The sequence below is a fragment of the Paramisgurnus dabryanus genome, chromosome 1, assembly GCF_030506205.2.
Source record: "Paramisgurnus dabryanus chromosome 1, PD_genome_1.1, whole genome shotgun sequence".
Classification (NCBI taxonomy): Eukaryota; Metazoa; Chordata; class Actinopteri; order Cypriniformes; family Cobitidae; genus Paramisgurnus; species Paramisgurnus dabryanus.
In genome coordinates, this window is record NC_133337.1 from 54,968,764 (window position 1) to 54,992,163 (window position 23,400).

The 23,400-nt window shown below is 34.6% G+C and overlaps 1 protein-coding gene across 3 annotated transcripts in view; it reads left to right on the forward strand.

Annotated features, from left to right (window-relative positions):
• Positions 1 to 21,556: 21,556 nt before the first annotated feature.
• Positions 21,557 to 23,400, forward strand: part of thrab (thyroid hormone receptor alpha b) — a 162,531-nt gene continuing 160,687 nt past the window's right edge. For 2 of the 3 annotated variants that reach the window (XM_065242379.1, XM_065242381.1), the window contains exon 1: positions 21,558 to 21,844. The gene's annotated coding sequence lies outside the window, so the exon portion shown is untranslated. Of the gene's footprint in view, positions 21,845 to 23,400 lie in introns of all 3 variants that reach the window. The other variant, XM_065242383.1, reaches the window with a different exon arrangement.

Below are 23,400 nucleotides of genomic sequence, written 5' to 3' on the forward strand. Positions count from 1 at the left end.
AGAGGGTTCCAGAACGACAATTACCCATAATACACTGCAAAATCCTCACCCAATGAGATGCAAGTCTGTATTGTTTTTTTGTTGAATGAACTAGATTAAATTAAGTTCACATTGATAAATTTTTTTTAAGTTTTTACAACATGAAAGAATTAAGTAAAATTACCAAAAGTTTTTTTGAGTGTAGATAGATAGATAGATAGATAGATAGATAGATAGATAGATAGATAGATAGATAGATAGATAGATAGATAGATAGATAGATAGATAGATAGAGAGAGAGAGAGAGGTGAGCAAGTGTTTTTGTAAATACTTTTTGTAACTATGAGTACAGAGGAGATTTAAAAGAAGAACATTATCGACCCATTAGTGCTGAACATCCCTGTATGTTGAAAGAGCTGACGATCCTCATCATTATTTTGGCTGTGTCTATTGGCTGTTAAAAGCATAGCACTTTTGGTAAGTGGAATTCTGTAGAGTAAATGTTTGTTTTCTATAAACATGGGCTGGATAACAAGGTAAATATGCCACGGACAATGTGACTATCTTCATTTATTCCTGTCCTTGAGGAGCTCTTAAAGCATCTTAACACCCATACGGCACGCTCATGTATAAGCACACGTCTTTTATAGTGCAAGCAGATGTAAACATAAAGATGGAAAAGACAGGCTTTTACTTAAAGTGTTTACAGGACTATGCCTTCACTTACGTGCTGTAATGCAAACACGAACACTGTGCAGACACCTCCGATAATTCAGATAATACACAAACAGCCATCTTTACTTGAAGGACCACGTAAGTTGTGCATTGGTTAGCTACAAGAAGTTTAACCCCTCCTAAATTGAAACTTATTATTTTCTCAGTCAGTGATATTGGAAGCTGTATGTGCTCAGTATAAGAAATCTCTACTAAGGTTTCAGTGGTCCTCTGTGCTACATCACTATTCTCTTTGTGGCATCTCAGAACAGCTAAAGATGTTTGTCAGGGGTTATGGGTCATACACATTTTCGTGCATGGCTAAGATACGTTGTTTATCATGCAAGGTTCTGTTTGGTGAGGGCTTAGCTTGAAGGCACAAGCCGATGCCCTGTCACGCTGTAAACCTAACAACCTGGACAGAGTACACGTCACAGTGTGGCACTAAGCCCCCTTCTGATCTCTCTCTGTCTTGTCATCTCGTAGCTTTCTTCTGCTTCTATTCATCCAGCACAGTCTTGTTTGGGATTTCACACTTTATCACCTCGTCTAACACGACGCACAGCGCTGGAAATCGCCGTCTGCATTCGAGTGATCCCATAGTAATGAGATTTGAGGGACATCAAAGTGTGGTGCCTTTGAGGGAGGAAAAATAGATCAGAAAAATTGGATTTAAATGCAAATCCCCCACACAGAATAAGACAACTTATCTACCTCAATAACACAATATGAATAAGTTAGAGACAGACGGCGAGAAGTCTTGAATGAGTCTTTACAGAAAACATCAGTTTGTTTATTGAATCCTGATTTTAAAGAAGCAGAAACAGAAAGCAAGAGTGGTGGGATGGGGAGGGGGCTGTTGTGAAATGGGTAGAGAAATGGGTCAGAAAAGAAGCTGTGAGAGGAAATGAGGGAATGAATCATCTTCTCTGAAACCAATCACTGCCCTCATTTTAAACACATGTGAAACATAAATGCACATGCAAATGCCCACCACAATTCATTTATATATGAAGAGTTTGGTTCCAATAAATCCATGTTGACTAATTTTGGTAAAAACGTGTTTTCTATACCTAGAAAGTGACAAGATGAAAAACACTATTTTCTGTTACAAACTTTCATATAGCATCTTTAGGTTGTAAAAACATAAAAAATTAAAAGCTATAATTTGATTTTCAAAGATTTAGTATAAAATCTTTTTTTTTTTAAATCCACAAAATGCAATAAATCCATATGTTTAAAAAAAAGCTATAAATCTATCGAATCAATATATAAATGTGCATTAATCTTTGACATGTTATATTCATTTAGTGACTGAGTATACAATGATTAAAAACATTAACATTAATGGTATTAATCAAAATACACACTTTGTCATACTAAGAACACTGTTATTGTGCTGTCATCCTTGGGAGTCGTCGCTGAACTTTTTTGACAGCGATCAGCTGTAAAATGTTTTGGTCTTGATTTTCGTTGGCTTCAAGGAAAATAATGGAAAGTTTTTCAAAAAATCCTCTGGGGTTAAAGTGAGAGAAGCTTGATGTTGTCGGCAGAACAAGCAACAGTGGACATTTTTTCCGTGTCTCTTGCGTATATTATTAGATTTTGATGGCTTACGTTTCTTTCCTGTCACATAAAACCACCACAGGTTTATCAATGCCATTAAAGTATTATTTTGACTTTGTTTGTTTGTTGATCACGAAGTACAAAGTAGATAAAGAAAACTAGGATTGTGTGTATTCAATGTGCTGCCATTGTTGTTTCCAATGCGTGGCATGGTGCGTTGTGATTTGTTGAGCGGATTTATTGTTGAGTGGCGTTTATTGCGTTTTGGGAAAAAGGGAGAAAAGATTACAAAATAACACGGCGGATATTGGATTTTGCGTAAAAGTAACTGACCTGATACAATACTGATTTTGGCAGTAACTTATTTCTAAAAAAAGGCTGTTTATCGCGTTTTGGAACCAAACTCTTCATATATTTTAATATAAAGATAATGGATTTAAGACTTTAAGGGGTGGTTTCCCAGACAGGGAATAGCTTAAGCCAGGACTAGGCCTTAGTTTAATTAGGAAATATAACTAGTTTTAAGAAATGTGCCTTACTTAAACATTACTTGTGTGCATTTTGAGGCAAAACAAAGGGCACTGGTGTATTTTACGATATGTCAGTGCAAGTTGTTTTCAGTTAGGACAGCTCTTAGATTTATTTTAGTCTAGGACTAGTCTAATCCCTGTCCAGGAATCCTCCCTTAAGACTTCCAGATATTTTTAAAATGTCTATCTGTATGATGCTTTCAAAAAGTGGCTATCATAGCTCATTCTGCATGCACACATGTAGCACCCAACACACTTCATATATTTATTTTATAAGTAGAAGTATATTGCACATCAGACGTACACAACAGTCAGCAGGAATTTTGCATAATTTATCCTTCAAGTTAAGCCATATTCTTGTGTCTGGTGTAAATGGCTCTCTCGTTTATACTAAATCATTTCAAACAGGCTGAGGTCAGGACTGCATATTTTCTTCTGTTAAATCCATTCTTTTGATGATTTCTCTTGTACCTTAGATAAAGATCAGATCAAACTTAAAGACCAATTTATTTTTTTAAACTTAGTTACATAAAAAACTACAATACATTACAGATGTACAATATGTTTATACAAGGCCCCTTTAGATTTCATGGGGCCCGGGATAATATTCTAATGTTGGCTAAGCCCCCATACACCCAGCAGTGTAAAGATGAACAGCGGTTGTCTCCCATCGATGACAGTCCTGTGTTTATATATTTAACAATATATAATATAGCACACTTCGCTGTAATCAGACCAATAACATGCGCTCTGATCCATGAGGTGGAAAATCTGTGTAACGGAGTGCTCTGCTGTCTGCTGCAGGCTTGTGGATTGATTTGTTTTTGGGGAATAGAGAGGTATCCAGCTGGAGAGGAGCCAATGTGCAATGCTCAGGACTGAAATCTCAGGGGTCACTGCAACATCCATTCCTCTGCCTGGCATCACACCTAGCCAGCTCAAAGTACTATATGTCTGAAGGGTGACTTGGATAACCTCCAAATGACAACCGGTTGTGAGAAAAGCATGGTTCAGTTTCAGTCTTTAGAGAACCCCAAAGCCCATAATGAGATAAGCACTAAATGAACCTTTGAGAGAGCGGTATTGATGCATTACAGTGCTGCCTTACCGTAATGTTTTTTCTTCTGGTCTTTGAGATTTGTTTTTAAAGAGAAGCTCAGAGAGATTTTTCCAGTGAATGGCATTAGTAATTTGCAGAGTTTGGAAATGAAAAATGGAACCACACAAAGACTTTGGAAAACAGTTTGACTTCCCATTCACTGCACAGTGGCCCCACCATGTATTTGGACACTTGAACCACACTTAAAAGTAGGCGAACTTGTATAAGAAAGTATTAAACCAAGTGGCATTTACTGTAGACATATAACACAAACAAAGTTTTAAAGCTAAACATTTCACAAGAAGTGTTTTAAATGTTAAACTTAAAGATAGTGTATATTGCATAAAATAAGAAAAGTAAAACACTTTCTGGTTGTCAAACTTTGTAAAAAATGTGTCCATAGTTAGTTTGAAGTACTACATATGTGTATATGCTACTAGGCCACATTAAGGGAAGTGCCTTTAACGTCCAAAAATGCCAATAGTTTTGGGGCAATATTTATATTACACTACTACACTGTCAGAAAAAAATGTCCAAATATGCTACTCCAGCTGTCACTGGGACTATACTCTTTCAAAAAGTATAGCTTTGCACCTAAAAAGTTTCATATTAAATGGATAATTCAGCCATCTTAGACTTCTCCGCATTCAGCATACTCCTCCATGAATGCGGAGTCTAAAATGGTGGTGTTATCATAAGCTAGTTATTTTCGTTTGTAAAGTTTTAAATATGTATATTTTTCTTACCATCACATGGATTACCCTTAAAAGGCCTATATTTATCCCCTGGAGATGTGTGGATTATTTTTGCAAAGGATAGATGCACATTCTTTGGAAATGAAGGAGCGGACCCCATATTAATTTATTATGAAGATTGGAAGAGGACTTTTTCAAAAATATCTGAATATGTGTTCGTATGAAAAAAGATGGATTGTAAATTCAGGGTGAGTAAGTCATGGGATAATTTTCATTTTTGGCTGAACTAATGGTATTTATTTTTCCAAATGTATATATCTGTAGGCTACACTAAAAAAAAATCCATTCATTTTTTAAGCTACATTTAAACAAACAAAAAAAATAGAAAAAAAATAAAAAGCTTTTGTTTAAATGTAGCTTGAATAAAATTATTGCAACCACTTACTTTTAAAACTTGAGTTAATTGAATGAATCTTTTTTTTCAGTGTATATTAGGACCTTTTTAATAGGCACTGCCTTTACATATGTTGGCAATTTTTGGCAACTTACATCCTAAAATACACACTGTAAAAATATGTAGCAGTTTTGTGAAATCAACATTTATTTTATGTACAATTTATGTTACTTTAACTAAAAAAATTATTTAAACAAACTTTTTGCAAAACTTAAAATAGTAGGTTGAATTGTCTTGCAAAACCAAGTTGTTTCAGCTTTTTTTTAACGGGGGAATGTAAAAGATTTGTTGGTTCAATTAAAAAAAGTAAGTTACCTGGTTGTCAACTTAAAATTATTAGTTGACTCAAAAAAGTTGTGTAAAATGTCAATTAATATTTTTAGGTTTAATTAATTCAAACTTTTGAGGCAACCAGGTAACTTACGTTTTTAAGTTGAACCAACTTTTAAACATAATATGAAATATACTGTAACATGCTTAACATGCTTCTATCAACTTAAAATTTCAATTGGTACCCCTAAAAAAATTAAGTTTATTCAACTTAAAATTTAATTTTAGTTTGACTTTAGGTGAAATATTAAAGATAAATTTTTTAGGTGTTGCAAATTTAAGTAATTTTTAAGTTGATCCAACTTTTCACTAACAGTACAAAACAACGGTAGAGAATAGGAATTGCACCATAAACATTCGCAATGTCATGCCCAAATGACTCTGGTCTTAAAATATACTTCCCACATGTTTCCGAGTATTAAATATGACTCTGTTGTGGGGTTCATGGGCTCTCATGTCATAAATACAGTGGGGGCATGACCTGAGCGATTCATAAATATGCCAACAGATAAAAGCTTTTTTCCAGTCTTTGCTTTGATGGCACAATATTGCTTGCCTGAAGGCAGAGCAGCTTATGGTTGGGTGATTAGGACCCTGAATAATCGACTGGACTTTGTTTTGGCAGCAGATGATGGGGAAATCGCCAACTGATAGCAAATCATGGCATATGGTTGCTCTTAAAAACCTAATTAGCTGTAGTAAGTAGTCACGGTCACATATTGTTTTTAATAAATCTCCCTGTGTGTAATATATATTTAGTGGAGCTAGGTATTTGAAGGGAAATGTTTAAATTACATCAAATATAATAAAGTTTTGAATTGAGCGTTTGTCGTTGAGGTTGTAGGTTTGTACAATTAAGTTTGTAGTTTTGATTTTCTGGTTGTAGTTTTGAGAAACCTGTTATAGGTTTCAGGAAACACATCTTAGCATTTGAGATAAACTGTATTATCATGAAATATAATCTTACATAAAGTCATTACCTGCACCTCCAAACGTACAACTGGCTCCAGTTTCTCCGTGCATACAAAGGACTCTGTAAAAGTCTGGATGTGTGTTGTATTTTTGCCAGAAATTTTCATCAGTGCACTTACAGAAAGTGTAGATAATAAACATATCACCCCTCCCTTTCCTTGTCCCGTTTTGATAGACAGGTTACTGGCAGGGCATTTTTTTGGGGGGTTCCCTTAAACTCGATTTTTGCAGGAAGCGCTATTGTTTTTCCTCTCTCACTTGTTTTATTGATCGATTGGTGTAAATCAAATAAATGAAAACCAACCAGGGCCTTTATTAAATTTGAAAGGCTGCCCAGAAAAGACATTAATATTTTTACAGGACTCTGCAACTAACAGCAATATTCAGTTTTGTCATAGACTTAAAAATCTTTCCTGAGGTGTTGCTTTTCCTAATTAATTGATATTTATCTATAAAGATATTTATCTATATCTTTATTCATTTTTGGGTGAACTAGCCATTTAAGGCCATACTTGCACGCATCTGCAAACACACAATCTCAGATGATAATGCCCAGATAAGCAGGAGAACATGTACATGCTAATAGCATAGATATATAAAGCCAGTTAGCAATACTACAAGATGCAACTGTATGAATCATCAGAGGCATCAGCTGTAACATGAAGATACAGTGGATGACCTGGTTGTAACTTGGGGAGCAAACCTGTAATGTTTCACACAATAGTTGTTAATGAAAATCTCCCTTCAACGACAAAGCAGAACCGTTGATAAGAACAACAATGTTTTTACTTGTTAATGTGTGCCCTCATTTAAAGCACTGTGTCCACTGCAGTCATTTTTCTCTAGTTTCTGTTTTTGCCTCCTGAGAAATTTGACTTGCTTGCACAAATAATATATGATATGTTTGTTTTTAGGAAAATGCTTTGGACTGCCAGTCAAGACGGTAAAGGGCATGTGATTTTGGGCCTTTAGCTGATGGTTCATGTTAGAATGTATCATTCACCTACATAAAACAATATCTAATGCATTTTACTGAGCTTATTGTTGTATTACTCTTCATCAGACCATGTTTGGTCAGTTACAGACCATGCAATTGCATGGTTAAACTGCAGCCAGACGGATTGATAAAGATCTCTTGACAAACTCCCATTATTGAGAGATTATAAAATTAACCATTGTTCAAAGTCATGTTTTTACTCTACTTGGATCTAGTATGGTAAGCCAACAATGATTTGTATTCATATCTGCTGGACCAAATTTGGGGAGCAATTTTAGTTGTTTTTTTTAGCATTTTTTTAATGTGCATTTTTGTCTCATTAGTTTCTTTAGTAAAACTCATATCTATGATATCTTTTTGACTCATATAATATTAACCATATTGACTCATATCATGTGTTTCACAAGTTTTACTAAATCCAATGTGGCATAATAATTTTTTTTGCTAATTTACTCATCCTCAGGCCATCCAGGTAATAATGTTATAAAAAAAAAGAAAAAAAAAATTCTAATATAAATTTCAATATATTTCAAAATACATTAAAAATTGCCAAAAATAAATTTGCTGGAAAATACACACCTATATACATTATATATGTTATTTTTATTTTTAACCCATAATAGGGAAATATTGTACCGAACACCTGATGGGTTAAAAATTGTCCCATGCTGGGTTAAAAATGACCTAATGTTGGGATGTTGTTATGCAACCATGTTAATAACCCAGCAGTTAGGTTAAAACAATCCAGCATTAGGTAGATTTTAATCCATTTAGAGTGTAGTGTATTATGAAATATGTTTACGAAAATGTATTTTTCACCAGTATTTTTTGTTTTTTTGCCATGTTTGTATATTTTGAAATAATAATAATAATATATATATATAAAGCATTTATATTCAAATCACATTGGAAGAAACACTTTGTATGTTTCAAACCTGTAAACATAACAAGTTTGAAAAGGTTAAAATTAAACCTTTTTACTGTAAAAATGTATAAAAATGTTATATATAATTTACAAAAAATTTTTTGTTGCCCCTGAAATATATTTTGACATACAGTATATGTTAATATATTAGAACTAAATATATTTTAAATATAATTTAAAAATATATATAACAAAAATGTATAAAATATATATGAAAAAAAAGATTTTTGCCCGGAAAAAGTTCTTGCAGATTGTTTCTCGTCATAACATTTTATGAAAAATATAAATTTAATTAATCACAAACAACAACCATGATTTAGTTAAAAATCTGCTTTACTGAATATTTACTGTTCTTCTGATAAACAAATCTCTACATCTTGTGAAATATTGCTTTAAAGTGCATTCAAGTATTTTATCACTCAGTATGTGTGTTCTCTGGAAATTGAACCCATGATCTTTGCACTCCTAACGTTATGCTCTACCAGGTCAGTTACATATACTTGCAATTTTACGTCTCAACCACAGATGTCAATAGTGAGCCCAAAGCTCTGTAGCACAACCTTAAGACATCGGCAAACTGCCAGAGCGATAAATTCACTAAATTGTTCCGACGAACGAAACCTTTTTAAAAGGTTTGGAGCAGTATCTTCCTTTATATTGCAATAGTCCTTACAAATTAAAAAAATTAACACATGATGGACATCACTTGCCTCACTTTCAATTGTTTATATTAAAAAAGTTTGCAAACTGTTCTAATAGTTCAAAGTTGGCGTGTTTCGAAAAAGGAAGTAAAAAAGTTTCATCTGCTACAACAAGTGCTCCCTATGGAATTGCTCTAGTAGTTTTATTGGTAAAGCGTTATGTTAACCGCCCAAAGGTCATAAGTTCAATTTATGGCAATTTATGGCTCTGTGGGCACTTACAAATACAATAGTTAAAAATTATTTTGAAGCTTGATTGCTATCACACTAGTGGAAAATAAGGGTTGAATTAAATGTTTAGGAAAGCAACATCTTAAATGAGATTGTAATCAAATGGATAGTACTTAAATAAGTCAATATTTTAATTCTTGTTGTTTCAAAATCAGCTTGTACAGTATATATATGATCTATAGCATACAGTGATTATCATAAATAAGCATGTTTGCTATTCTTTGACATTAGTGGACATACTGCTGCTGATTCCCAACAGGAAAGTGTAGTCACAAAATATTTGATGCTATAGCTATCTTTTTAGTTTAAATAAATAATTTACTATTTTTTTAAGGCTTTTATAAAACCTTATTTTGATCAGTCTAATCGTCCATTATATAAAAACAGAGAACAGCAAACTCATTTCTATGTACAAAATCTGATCCTTTTTTAATATTACATCAGTTTGATTTGTGCTGCTCTCAGTTGTTTGTTTCATTTAGATTATAAGATCAGTGGGGTGAAAGAAGATTTCAGAGTCTCAGGATTTCCCCCACCAATATGATTACAGTCAATTTATTCCGGCTATCATCCAAGGGACATAAACAGTCCACATAAAGGCGACATGCAGATATGATAAGATTTAAGACAACAGACTTCACACTGTGCCATGTGGGTTTTACTAGGCCAAAATTCAGAGGTACATTTCACATATTCAAAGGAGATCATTTGTGCTTTCATTCTTTTGTTTACTTTTATCTAATGCAGGCTAAAACAGCGCTGAGCCTCTTATTGCCCTTGAAAAAATTTTCATAGATAGCAAGTACAATAAACAATAATAATAATATATATATTGGAAAATACTAACATAATTTAAAGGGATGGTTCCTCCTAAAAATCATGTATAATAATAATCAATAAAGGGTCATTGAATTATAAAATAATAATGCACAATCAAGGTGGTAACGCAAAGCGGAGTGCCATTAGATCGTGCATGTGCATTATTTTCAAACAATTCAAAGGACCATCGTCAATTATTCTTTACTAATTCTTTACTTTGGCCAATTATTCCACTTATGGCCGATGGTGTAGTGGGCAGCGCTCTGACATATGGTGCAAACGCACTTCCTGCGACCTGAGTTCGAATCCCGGCTTGAGGTCCTTTGCTGATCCCATACTCCACCCTCTACTTCCCTGTCGTCTCTCAAACTACTGTCTATCAATAAAAAAATTGTTTTATTATTCCGCTTATAGACGGTTTCAGCAGTAACAACATAAACAAGGGGCTGTCGTTGTCCGCATGTAACTTCTGGTAAACTCCGCTAAGAATAAATTACAACAAAGTTCTTTTAAAGTAGTTTATTTATATAACAAGCAAAAAACAACACATAGATTACATAGGAAACCAAAACATTCGTTATTTACGACAAGGCATTTGTTCAAGAGATCAGTTTAGCAACTAGTCAGACCATTAAAAAAAATGAAACCGGAAGTAAAGTTCGGATCCAGATGTGTATCGCGTCAGCGCACGTGCGTCCGATGAAACCGTCTATTTACGGTTTCCGCAGTAACAACATAAACAAGCGGCTTTCATGGTCAACACGTAACTTCCGGTAAACTCTACTAAGAATAAATGACAACAAAGTACTTTAAACGTAGTTTATTTATATGACAAGCGAAATAAGCAACACGTAGATTACCTAGGAAATCAAAACATTTGTTTTTTTCGATGAGGTATTTGTTCAAGAGTTCAGTTAACAATTAGTCAGAGCATTAAAAAAACTAAAACCGGAAGTAAAGTTCGGACCAGACGGGTATCGTGTCACCGCATGTGCGTCTGATGAAACCCTGTCTATACCCCGGTTATCACAAACATTGCTCTGGTGCCTATTTTTAAGACATTTGTCAGGTTAGGTGTGTGGTTTACAGAAAAATACTTAACACCCATGCAACATTTCTCAACCAATCAGACCGTGGTATAATGTAAAATAATGTATTGGTTTCTCTTTTTTCAGTTTTTTTAGCATTGTGACTATATCCTAACCCAAACCCCAGTTCTAACCCCAACTCCAATCGACCATTGTTTAAAAAACAGATCAAAACATGGAGAAACCTGTATTAAAATACTGAACATAACTGAGAAACCAATAAATAAAAACGACACAATAAGATGCACCGTATTAAGTGAACGGGAAGGACTGGCGTGTCATATGCACTTCAAATTGGAATTTGGCATACCACTGCATGCTATTTATACACATTTCATGAGAATGGGTTGAGATTAAAATTTTATCAATCATCAGAGACCATGAGGTTTCAGCTAAAAATATTCTTTACTGTTCACTGAGGAAACAATGTCACCTCATAGATGCCCTGAGAGTAAATGATTAAACTGTGGCAGTTGTAAAACATAACTATACATTAGTGTCATTTTGAAATCCATTGTATAATCTCTATTCTGCAGACTTAATTCACTAACAATTACACACAACTTTGCCATCGTTTACCTAAACTCATGTCATTAATATACTGTATACTATCCTCCCTGCTGTAAAACACAATAAAAGTAGATATTTTTGAGACAAAAAAGGTAATAATTGACCCTTATTCAATTTGTTCAATGAAAGATATCTTTCAGTCTAATTAAAAAGACGCAGAATGGTGAGTTGTTAATTACCCACCACTTACGTCATCCGACATTATTTCACTGAATAATCACTCTGCTTTAAAGAGAAGGTCACTGACTATAATGATAGAGATTTCACAGGCTTTGAAAGAACTTCAGTACATCGTTTCATATCAAGAAGAGATGCAGGCTTTCAAAATAGGTCCCTATAAGGACCCCAGCTGCAGTCAGGTACTGCAATTATTCACGAGGCGCTCTATTGTTTATCAGATTTGTACTCTAATGGAAGTTTCCAGGCCTTTCCCATCTCCATTTGCTAGATTAACCCTTATTCATGTGCATACTTCTGAATAGAAACAAGGGTTACAGGAACATACGGCATAATTAGCCGTTGGACCACGGTAACATTTCACTTTAAATGTTTCGACTTTGTGCAGGAGTGTAGTCAGGCACGTGCACAGATAGAGCTCAACCTGTGCAGAACACATGCCCTTTTTGTCCTTACACTCTGAAGTGCCCTTTTTTGGAGGTGTTTTATTTTTATTTTTTTAATATATAAATTAATGCTATTGTTAAACATTTACGTCTGTTTGTGTGTTTTACAAATATATTTATCAAATAAAATTATTAAAAAACTAAATATTTTTGGATCCGCTCAAACTGTCTGTCAAACCTCTTAACTCCGCCCCCTGAGTGCAGCGAGCTGAAGTTCCACAGCAGTCAGAGGCAGCTGAACATCTCTTGTTGTTTGAGTACAATGCTGTCTCATTACGAAAGAAACACTAGTATGTATATAACAGCGCATGTTTTATAAATTTGAGCAAAGCCGAATTATCCATAGACGGGATTGGTCGAGCGGGCAATCAGGGGGCACTAAGGGCTCCAAACTGCGACCCAATGGAGTTTTTGAAAAGCGCGAGCAGTTTTTAAACAAGTGTTCACCCATGTGAAGGGCACCCGTGACAACAATACGGAATGCACGTTTGGGTTTTAACCGCTTTTTTTGCATGACGCGTCTCAATCGTTAAACTAAAGTCAACACATCTCACGCGAGAAGACGCGCCCGCGTGGGTAAATGACTAGCCTACATTAACACCAAAAACATATCAGATTAGAAAGGTCTTAGACATCAGATGCCCAGTTGGGAAAACTGGATAGACGAAAAACGTGTAAAGGATACAAGTATGTACATTATATTGCCCTGTCACTCATTACAGTATGCAATCTGGATATAATTTATTGTATATGCATGTATCTTATGCCTTGAATTAGTCAAGGGAGTTGTATGATTATTTGGTTCATAACTTTTTATTCTGAAATCAACTGCATAGAGTTAAGTCTATTTAGTATTTAGTATATTTTTCAGTAATGCAGTTATTTGCACCTTCAAAAGACCAAGGTTCCTGGTCCTCAGCACAGTTTTTGCATAGGCAGATACATGTTGAATAATGGTATGGCTATAGTATAATATAATCTCCTATTTTGATCTTTAATCTCTTATTTCCCCCTCTTCTCAATCAAATACATAAACATGTTAACCAAATAATAAAAATTAGCTTATAAAACCAAACAGAATACCTTTTTTTACTTCAAACATATTTAACTTTATGTATATAAGCAGAGGAAAAAAATAAAATTATTATATTCTACAATTAAACAAGAGCGAGTACACAAGAGCACTTCACAAACACATGACTACAAATAGGCCTAATACAGACAAACACCCAGGATGTAAATTGTTAAAGCCAATTTACAAGGGCAGATATCCTTTGCACTGTATAATGCCAAGCTATCATAAAATGTAATTTTTCATTCATTAATAGTGATTTTTTTCAATCATTAATAGCGAATAAATATAAAACTATAAAGATGATTATTAAGTGATATTTATTTGGAGGGGATGCCTTTTTTCAGTTTCAGCACATGCCCCTCAAAAGGTCTGTGCACGGCCCTGAGTGTAGTAATAATAATAAAATAATAAAATCTATTTATTATATATAAAATGTAATTTGTTTACTTTCTTTGAAGCCACCCACCTTCAACCACTCTGTTTCATTCATAGCAGTGTCATGACAACAGCCACTTTTATCTAATAAAGAAAATGCAGCTTTCAGTACATGATACAAATAAATAACCATGTGTGTGTGCTGTGGGGGTAAACATTAGAATCACATGCAGCACAAAGGTTGTTTCTGTTTCCAGCTTGTTGGCAGTGGTTCGATCAAAGATGGGAACATCAGAAACACCTGTCCTCTACAATTTCTTTTTCGACTTCTCACAAGATTTAAACTACAAACCCTAAGAATCTATTAGCAGCTAAACAACCAAGAGATGCTAACTCATTGAAATAAATGTGTCAGTTGAAACTAGGTAAAAAGAGACAAAACTATTTTTATGCTACAGATAGTTTGTGTTTAGATTAATCTAGGACTAGGCCTTAGTTAATATAATTTTTACATTTCATTTTTACAAACATAAAGTAGAAAAAACAATAGCACTGATGTATGTTCATTGTTCAGATATGTTATTGCAAGATGTTTTTAAATCGAACCAACTCAAACATGCATTTTAGTACTGTCTGTTAGACATTTACCTTGATGAGTATTAACCTTGCAGATCAGTCATTTCAGTCACACATTACAGGTTGTCTCTCTTGTTTAGTTTGTTTAAGTTAATGAGGGTCTCATGAAACCATAACTGAGTTTCATAAGTATGATTGATGAGTTAATAATGAATGTAGCACCACAGCGATTTCTATTTGTGGAACATTTCACAGCATTGTCTGTTGTCTCAATTCATTAACGTTTTGTGAAAATATCAGAAACTGTAGGTGTAAGATAACGCTGAACTTAATATAATTTAATTTAATTTAGTTCATTTAACATGTGTTGCTAAATTGCAAAACCTCAAAGATAATAGATAATAAATAAATAAAAAGATAACCTCATAAATAATAGAACATTAGCCAAATATTTCGTTTGACCTTCAAAGGTTGATGATTAAAATTTTCTGAAGGTTAAACACCTTTAAATTACCAAAATTATGTCGTATTTGATACCCTATTTTAAATATGGTTTTATTGTTGACAACAGGTTAACACTGGCCTGAACCATCAGATACAAATTTTATATATATTTTCTGTTGATGGTTTCTTATTCATTTGAAAGCGCTCAAAGAGACGCTCACGTTCACAAAATACACGCAAGACACTCCCTTCACAGTAAACTTTGATTATGAGATAATACGAGTATCTGGCAAACGGAAGCATCTCTTTTATTATAAACCCTTTAGACGCATCTGCAGCAGGCACTTATTTTGACAAGACACATGATGCACACAGTATCTATCGATGCCCAGAACACATAAAAAAGAAACCACACACATGACGGGCTACTACATTCATGTTGTGACGAACTTCGAATCGAGCGCCCTCGAAAAAGAAGTCACCGGCTGTCAATGGTATATAACTGATATTAACATACACTCTTTGTATACCATTATGTACCACTGAGGTACTAATATGAACTCTTTAGGTGCAAATATGTATGAAGACCATTTTTTTCTGACAGTGTAGCAAAGCAAAGGTCATGGGTACACACACGTACTGATAAAAAATGTTTAGATTAAATACAGTGTAAGTTGCTTTGGATAAAATCATCTGTCATACGCATAACTGTAAATAATGCTATAAACTGTCTGTATGATTGTAATGATAATAACCTCAGCAACTTCATTTCATCAAGGCTGTAAAGATAAAACATGGATGGACAATGTGGATTTAGTGTAAATAAGGGTCATCACTTACTGTAAATATATGAACTCTGTGTACACAATGGGACTGAGCACCTCCGAGGACTGACACCCATATTTAGCTTTCGGTGAGTATTTGGCCAATGTGTGTGGTGTGATGGCTACTTGCTCAAGGCTTTATAGTTGGAGCCTAAACTGTATTTTAAACGGGTTGAGCCTAAGGCTTCTTATACATCCCAGTCCTCCAAACAGCTCTCATAGGAGATATTAAAGATCTGTGTGGGAAATTAATTTTCCGGTGTGCTCAAAATATTTTGATTTCAATTATGATAACAGTCACATAACACTGTGCGTGACTCTTTGTTTTTACAGTGGGGTTTGTTTAATTGCTAAAAACCCTGCACAAAATAAACATTAAAAACTCTCTGCATATATTTCATGATATTTACACATTATAACATTATCTATGGACTATAGCACCCTACTGAGATCTAAAGGAATTTCATGCTGTTTTCATTGGTGCTAGGAAGAGCAAAGAAAAATTTGGATGTGATATTCTTAGAAGTTTAAATCAGTCCCAGACATAGATATTAGAAAACACCATAGGCAAGCAAAAATGGGTAAACATGTTTTTTTTACATTTTAACCCAAGGTAAAGAAATCTTTGACTCGGCTTAAGTTAGAAACCCATTATATGCTCTGTTTGCTCTAAAGCAGGGGTCTCCAACGTGGTGCCCGCACATTCTATTAATAGTCTCAATTGTAATATTTATTTATTACATTCTTGGCTTGGTTTACATATGTTAACATTTTAAACAATACTGAAACATATCAACAAGTAAAATAAAATAAAATCAACTAGTAAAACAACAAAGTTTTGAGTAGACTATCAAAAAGTAGCCCTTCAGATTGTTTTATCCATTGTGGTTGCCCTTGCCCACAAAAAGCTTGGAGACCCCTGCTTTAAAGAATAACAGTGATTTATTCATCATTATTAGCATTTGTCCAGAGAAGAACCTTCATAATAATACAATAATTTAAGTACAATTTATGCTAATGAAACAGTTGTTCCTTTGGTAAAAAAATACCTGTAGTGTATACACTTTTTTATCTGTCAGTATGGCAGCCATAAGAAAGCCCCAGCTTTCAGTTAAAACAGTCAATCACCTTTAAGGAAAGACACTGCCTTGTCTTATAAACACAGTGGTACCATCCCACATGTTTCTATGGGTTTTCTTACCAATATTTTCTAAATTTTGTAAAATCAGACCAAAATATAAATCAGCTCTCTGAAACGGCAACATTTCAGACCGTAATATGAAGTAAAAAGTATTTTTTTTAAATAGACAAAGAGATAAAGGAACAAGGCCTCTTTGCATACCTTATTAATGTGATTAATAAACATGAACCACAAAAGCATAACAAATTCCATAATCACATTAAAACTATCACTGATTTCAGTCATTTACTTCATTAATCCTCTGGTAAACAATTATAAAAAGCTATTTAAAATAATTTGAACTAATCTTTATGCCACCAGTTAACAACCTCAGAGATTTGTCTCACATATAGTTTGTCGTTAAAGTTTAACACTATAAATTATCATTATAAATATATATTTTAAATGTGATTCCTACGTTCAGGTTCTGTTGTGTCTTTTCCTCTAAAATGGGGGCTTACAGTACATTCTCGTGTAAAGGTTGGCAAAATAGCCATCAATTAAAGAACACCTATTTTGATGCTAAAAAAACAACTTTATTTTGTGTATTTGGTAAAAAAAAATGTATCTGGTATATTTGATATAATACAATGTTTTTGCGTTGTTTATGGTTAAAAAAACACATTATTTTCCACATAGCATACATTTTTGTTGTTCCAGATATCCCTGCCTTCCTCAAACGCTCTGAATTGTTACAAAGCACTGTGCTTTTCAATCTGAAAAGCACCGTGTCCCCAATTGGCCAGAAAACCAGTACGTTATGATTGGCCTGAATACGTCTGACGTCAGCCGGAAATGTGACGCTCCTTACCATGTTTTGATTAGCTCACAATGCAATGCTGACAGAAGTTAATATTATCTTTACTACCTTATCAATACGAGCCAAATCTGATCCAGAAATTAAAGATGACCAAGTTGATCGATCAACTATGCCAGTGTGGCTTCAGCAGAACTTAACAGATAAGGATACTAAATAAGATAAGGATACTAAAACATAAAATCATGTCTACATTTGTGATCGTAGAAACGACAAACAAGTGTTACTCTGCACTGCTCAAAACTTGAATCAAAAAAGTTTGAATCATGGTTAAGTCAGTAGTAAATTCTTTAAGTATGAAACCATAAACGGGCAAAATTATGATCTGTTTATCAAGTTTTTTTTTCTTGATGACTACAGTGCACAAATATTGGCTTTCAAAGTTCAGCATGTTGTCATATTAGTACCTACTGTATTAAATCACAGAATAAAAAAAATAGAAAAGTGCACTTAATACAGATTTTTTTTTCATTTATAAGTGTGGGTTGGAAATTGAATTAAAAACTTTGTAATCTTCTCCTGGCTGAGCATGCTTGGTTTCTTTTATATATGCTCACAAAGTATAACATGAACTTAGCAAAGCAACAAGGTCACAATTAAATGTCAGGGTCAATACTGAAAATGTGTTATTTATTTATTAAGGGACATAGAAACCCGACCCTGGCTGATTAAAGGTGAGTCCTTAATTTTGATGCTCAATAGGAGTTAAGATTATTAAATGCTTAATGTTTGATAATGTATTAATATGAAACTTTTATATGTGTATATATATAAATTTTTTGCACATGAGAAATACATTAAAGGGATAGTTCACCTAAACATGAAAATTCTGTCATCAAGAAAATAATTTGATAAATTATGGTAACCATGGTAACCACACAGTTGAGGGTACCCACTGACTTCTATAGTGGGAGAAACAAATGAGATGGAAGTCAATGCGTACCGTCAACTGTGTGCACCATCGAGGCGGAAAATCTTCTTTGGTGTTCAACAAAATAAAGAAACTCATACAGGTTTTGAACAACATTAGCGTTAGTAAATGATGACAGAATTTTCATTTTTATCACTTTAATGGTAGGACACTATAAGGAATATTCAGCTCTCTAATAGATCAATTTGTCATTGAAGTATTATGTCAGTGTATCATTCTAAAAACTGTTATATACTGTAGTTTGATGGATTTTTGCAAATAATGTGATAGAATCAAGTAAAGGAAAAACAAACAGACAAAGATAAAACAAACAACTGAAAACTCAAATCACCTGAGCGAAGAAAGCAATACAATTTTCCACTGTGTGTAGTGTGCCATTCACAGGATTCAAAATTCAATTTTGTCCTAACACTGAAATTCCTATCATTTACAAACTGTTATTGAAAAGCATGCTTTACATAGCCTCAACATAGCTTAAATTATGCATGTTTAATTGACAATTTTAATATAGTTTGTAATAATGTGTATGATTTGGCAAAAACTGATCCCATTCAGAGTGTAGTCTGATTAAATTCTGTGTCTAAATAATTGAGAAAAAATCATCCATACATGTATAAACATGAAAGATATGGAAGGTTTGTCATTTATGAGATCTTAAAGGGGACATTTTACCAGACTTTTTAAAGATGTAAAATAATCTTTGGTGTGCCCAAACTACGTATGTTAAGTTCTAGCTCAAATTACCATATAGATGATTTATTATAGCATGTTAAAATTGCCATTTTGTAGGTGTGAGCAAAAATGTGCTGTTTGTGGGTGTGTCCTTTAAAATGCATATGAACTGGCTAAGTATAAAGTATTGACTTTTTCTTTGGTAAAAATAGAAATAATTAAATGTGACGAGACATTATTAGCGTGTCTAATGCACAGGATACGCAAGTTGTGTGCTTTCTTGCATGGCAGAGTTAGAGACAGCACCAATAAATTATATCATAAAATACATAGATATTTACAAAGACACAGTAGAGAACTGTTAATTTTTTTTTAAACCAGTGCTGTTGGAATTAATCTGCAAAGTATTACCTTTTATGCAAATGGCAAAGGCTTTCATTTAATTAATGTGCAGGTTTTGTTTGATGGGTCTGCACGTGACCCATGCATTTTAAGGGGGAAAACGCACTGGTAAACGTCGGGAAGGAAAGCTCTCATTTGTCATATTAGCTGGTGGCAGTAAGTGTAGATTCTGAACCATAGTAAACAAGAATTGCTTCTAAAAATTACTGCGGTTAAACACATACAAAGGATGAGCTTCATTTACACTGAGCGTAGCTTCAGATGGTTGTAGTTTCAGATGGTTGCAACAGGCGTAAATATTTTTTACAATATCAAACGTAGCTAAGCCCGACGTAGGACTTACACCCAAACTTTTTTCAACTTTGGTCTGACGTCAAAATCCAATGTTAATCCGACATCAAAAATCTATGTTGATCTGACGTCAAAATCCGACGTTGATCCGACATCAAAATCTGACGTTAATCCGACGTCAAAATCCGACATAAAAATCCAACGTTAATCCGACATCAAAATTCTACGTTGATCCGGCGTTGATCCGACGTCAGGATCCGACGTCAAAATCTGACTTCAAAATCTGACGTTAATCCGATGTCAAAATCCGACGTTGTTTGGACGTTGATCCGACATCAAAATCCGACAAAATCCGACATTGATTTGATGTCAGTATCCGACGTTGATCCGATGTCAGGATCCGAGGTTAAGCCAACGTCAAAATCTGATGTTGATTTGACGTCAGGATCCAATGTCTGTCCGACGTCAGGATCCGACGTTAATACGATTTCAAAATCTGATGTTGATTTGAGGTCAGGTCCAATGTCTATCAAACGTCAAAATCCAATGTAAATCTGATGTCAAAATCCAATACAAGTGGATACAGCAAAATGACAACATAAATTTTTTTCCAGTATAAGTCTATGAACATTTGTGAAATATTAGCTTACAACCTAAAGGGTTTCTGCAGGTCTTAAACAATCTTGATTAGGGCTGTGCACAGGGGGGTGGCCCAGTGGCTGGAGCCACTGCCCTTCTGCCTTAATTGGCTGAGGTGCACCAATCCCCCCTTAAAGTGTTCTGTTACTACTCTGCTAAAGCTCCACTGATTCTAATAATCCACTTCGTCTTTTCCCAGCCGCTCCAGTGCATCTCTCATAATGTCCAGTCTTTGGAGAGTGCAGACGACAGTTCCCTAAGTTTGTTGCATTTACAAGTAGATGCATTACTTTACCTCAGTTGTTGATTAGTTAAATTAGTAATTTGGTAGTTTTTTTGTATTTCGGTCGGTAAGCAAACAGGTATGTCTGTATAAGTCTGGTAAAGAGCGGTTTTACATACATTCTAAATCAAAGACTTATTCAATATGTCTATATGACATCTTTTAGGAAACGTCTCAGAGACGTATTGCAGATGAGCAAACAATCAAAAAACAACATTTTGCAGATGTAAATGCAGACATCAAATAGACATCTCCGAGATGTGTTTGCTATCAGTAACAAAAAAAATCACATTCTAAAAATTACAATGATTGTTGGCACAGTTTGTTGGTAAAAAAATACAAAAAACAATGCCTTCACAAAAACATCGAAAAATACGTGTCTTATATCTTATAACAGAGGTCTTAAGTGTCATATCTTATAACAGAGTATAAGCGTCTTATAACAGAAGTCAGGAAAACATAAGTGGCGCATACAACAGAGGCAAGTCTTTTTATCAGAATAAATGATTGACTGTCATTTGCCTGATAGTAGTTCTGTCAACAACCTGTGCTGAGAGAGAGAGAGAGAGAGAGAGAGAGAGAGAGAGAGAGAGAGAGAGAGAGAGAGAGAGAGAGAGAGAGAGAGAGAGAGAGAATCATCATCATCAAGTATTTTACAATGTTAGTCCTGTAGAGAGCGGTAGATAGTTTGAATAAATTGTTTTATGCGCACTCTATGGTACTGTACATGAGAGTTGTACTGGGGAGGGAGGAGCGATCGTAGTATTTCTCCTCATTTCAAATCCCTGTCGTGGCAGCCCGGCCAGAGCACTTTTTCTCCCCCCTTCGCAACCAAGGGGGAAAACCAAGACCAAAAGCTCAGTGCATGTCCTAAATAGCAGAAGGGGGACTTTGGAGGAAGGAAACATTAGTTTGAAGGCACGCGGCGGAGGTATCGGTTCACTGTGGGCACTCGTGTCTCTACACTGGATACGCGAACCAGTGGATTTCCACTTCTCGGGATCCTCCAAATCAGCGTCAAACCCCGCCAAACATTCACAAGGTGAGTTGCTGTATTTACAACCCTCCCGCGTGTGCGTGTAAGATTCGCGCGTGTTGTTTTGCCACGCGAAGCTAGTTCCAGTATGTGCGCTAGCTGCACGCTTTGACAGATCGCGAGCCGCAAAGCTCAAATTAATTATTCTGATCTCGCGTCAGTTTGATACACCACAGGCGTCTCGCGAGTTTAATGGGCGCGGGCTTTCGCGTGTTTGTTTGGCTGACATTGCACAGGTCGCCGGCGCGGACTATGTAGTGCTGTGTATGGGGCCTAGTTTGTAGCCGCACATACTGTAGTGTCTGAGGGTACTGTATGTGCCTCTGCTACACACACACACATATTGTAGCTGGTATGCATTATAATGCTCATGGGTTCAGTTCAGGTGCTTGTTTTACTCTGTTCACCCAACAGCATATGCACACATTGAAAAGGGTAAGTTGAAGAAAATAGTCGTATGCATGTTTTTTAAGAAAAGTTTATATGAACTGTTACCATATGTGCGTTTTAGTTTAGTAATGCCTTTTGGGTAAGATTTTTTTATTTATTTTTTTAAAGAAAACTTTTTCATTTAAAAACATTTTAGTCAAAATCTACACTATGAGTTCGATTTGTTTCATTTTTATAAAATTAAAACATGAAAACGGTTTTTTTTTTTTTTGCTTTATAAATGAAGACTTGTATACTTACTCGGAGACGTCATTCATTTTTTTCAAAAAAAAAAGAAAAAAAAAGAAAAAAAGTTTAAATGAAGTGTAAAAGATGATATAAGGATATTTTTGCATTTCTTATGATTAGCTTGTTTTATAATGCCTATTTTTATTGATTGATATAATCTACATTAAATAACTAAAGCCCAAATAGAGTCATACCATTCCAAGCTATTTTATTTCATCATTATGCAATAGCTTTTCAGATGTATACATTCAGTTATTTACACTGAAACATTCAACTTTAAGCTTTAATAAATCACTCTGTTTTATTTAAGGCTCTCTTACACGCCTTATGAATAATTTTGAAGAGTCTGAATATGCCACCTGTTGCCACATTATGGCATTATGTTTCTAAGGAAAAACCCATCTAAATGCATATGCAATTAAAATTACATATAAACTAAACTATATGGCTTCTTCTTTATATTGTTTGTATATATGAGTTTTTTTGTGTGTAGCTATTATACATTCTTGTGTTTTAAATAGGCACATAGCTTATTGCTAAGCTATAAACTCCAGGCAAAGATGAGTTGCAGACATTATCCAACAGTAGCGTGGTATGGTCTGCCTGGCTCTGATGCGTTTTTAATAGGAGGAAGTGACCTTCTGTGGCCTCTCTCCAAGCGGCTCGACATACCATGGACCATGGCCCCTTGCTATATAAGACAAAGTTGTCAAATTTGGAGTGAAAATGTGTAATGGAAAACAGCATCCCAGTCAATGTGGTGCTACGACAGGCCCTTGGAAAAGCATGCTGGGTAATTGTAAATGGCTTTGTGGTTTGTCAGTCCAACAATGATGGGTTTGCAGTATGAAGGTGGTTAGCCTGTGGTCACTTTTATAAACCCC